This window comes from Capricornis sumatraensis, chromosome 14, assembly GCF_032405125.1.
Source record: "Capricornis sumatraensis isolate serow.1 chromosome 14, serow.2, whole genome shotgun sequence".
Taxonomy (NCBI): domain Eukaryota; kingdom Metazoa; phylum Chordata; class Mammalia; order Artiodactyla; family Bovidae; genus Capricornis; species Capricornis sumatraensis.
The window spans coordinates 82,058,450-82,060,373 of record NC_091082.1 but is presented as its reverse complement, the minus strand read 5'-3'; the positions used below and the strand labels follow the sequence as shown (position 1 = coordinate 82,060,373).

Genomic DNA, 1,924 nt, shown 5'->3' with positions numbered 1-1,924 from the left:
TCAGTTCAGTCGCTCAGTCGTGTCCCACTCTTTGCAACCTCATGAACCGCAGCACACTAGACCTCCCTGTCCATCACCAACTCCCGGAGTTCACCCAAACCCATGTCCGTTGAGTCGGTGATGCCATCCAACCATCTCATCCTCTGTCGTCCCCTTCCCCTCCTGCCCTCAGTCTTTCCCAACATCAGGATCTTTTCCAATGAGTCAGCTCTTCGCATCAGGTGGCCAAAGTATTGGAGTTTCAGCTTCAGCATCATCAGTCCTTCCAATGAACACCCAAATATATGTATATATTATATATTATATACTATATGTGTATAAGTGAAGTTGCTCAGGCGTGTCCGACTCTTTGCAACCCCATGGACTGTAGCCTACCAGGATCCTCCATCCATGGGATTTTCCAGTCAAGAGTATTGGAATGGGTTGCCATTTCCTTCTCCAGGGGATCTTCCTGACCCAGGGATTGAACCCGGGTCTCCTGCATTGTAGGCAGACACTTTACCAACTGAGCCACCAGGGAAGTCCTAACATATGTGTATAGTATGTATTATATAATATATGTGTATAGTATAATATATGTGCATATTATATGTTATATGCATTTTATTATTTATGTTATATAACATATATAATGGTATATATAATATGTATGTTAAATGTATATAATATATTAATAACATACATATTAATGTATAATAATTATATAGTTTATATTATATATATTAAATATATATTATATAATTGATATATAATATATGAATATACTTAGTTTCTCCTCACCAGGAGGAATTTCCCTGTCAAATGTCAGGGTCCCAAATAGGTCAGGAACTCTCCACATCATTCCACCTCCATGAATCACATTCATATCAGCATTTACCTTTCAGGGGTTCCTTTACTCAGAGGTAATTGTCACTGTGGAAAGAAAGTAATTACTGATATCTTTCAAGATGTTCATAATGAAAAATGATACCTTAATGCAATAATTTTCAAAAATTTTAAAACTATAAGTTTTTTTCAAAGATCAAAATATGAAAAGCAGCAGAAGAGTAATAGTGAAATATTAAATGTATACCCAAACTCCAAGTCCAAATTTTTAAGTTGAAAGGTATGAGCTTTTCCTAAACTATATTGTGCTTATTTAAGTGTATAAATATACAGTTTGAACACATTTAGAACTAGTCCAAAACTTGCCACTGAAAGAACAAAGAAGTACTCTCTTTTGCTACTTGACTTTCTGTCTTAATGAAGTATCCAAATGTTTCAAGTTCAGATCATATAAGCCTATATCATCTTTTTAATGGCCTCCTACATTTCATTGTATGGAAGCAGGATAATTTAGGAGGATGGACGTTTAGCCTGTTTCCATTTTTTTCCTCTCTTACAAATTATTTTTGACATTCAAAGGTAAAGCATCTTTTCTATAAATGCTCTTGCATGAAGCTCCTAACCTTCTCAGAGGAAAAAAAACAAAACAGTTCCTCTGGTTAAAGCTGATGAGACTGGTGGCCTAGAGGGGTTGGTGAGCCTTGTCCTCTCTGATGGGTCCTGGGAAATGTTCAAGGGAACCTCGAGGGGTCCTGGGAATTCAGTTTGAAAAGTTGCTGTAATTATTTACTTTGGCAATGGTACTTATTTACATTTAAAAATAAGTTGTCTAAAGAATGAATTGCTAATGGTAGAATAGGAGGCAATACATCAAGCTATTGCTGCAGATGACGTTGAGTGATGGAGGCTTTCCTTATGCTTTTCTTCAATCAAATTATCCACTAGACAGATTGGCCCAGATAATTCTCCAATCCCCAATTCCAAACTACATTAGGGACACTCAGTTCACCAGTGGGGGACCAAATGGAAAGAACCTCAAGCTGGAAATTGGGACTGCAGGGTTCATACGTTTGCCTCTTCATGCTTTTATTTCAAGCCT

General features: G+C 37.0%; 1 non-coding gene across 1 annotated transcript; it reads right to left on the bottom strand.

Annotated features, from left to right (window-relative positions):
* Positions 1–447: 447 nt before the first annotated feature.
* Positions 448–520, bottom strand: TRNAC-ACA (transfer RNA cysteine (anticodon ACA)). The gene has a single exon. It is a non-coding gene; the product is annotated as a tRNA-Cys (tRNA).
* Positions 521–1,924: the final 1,404 nt, after the last annotated feature.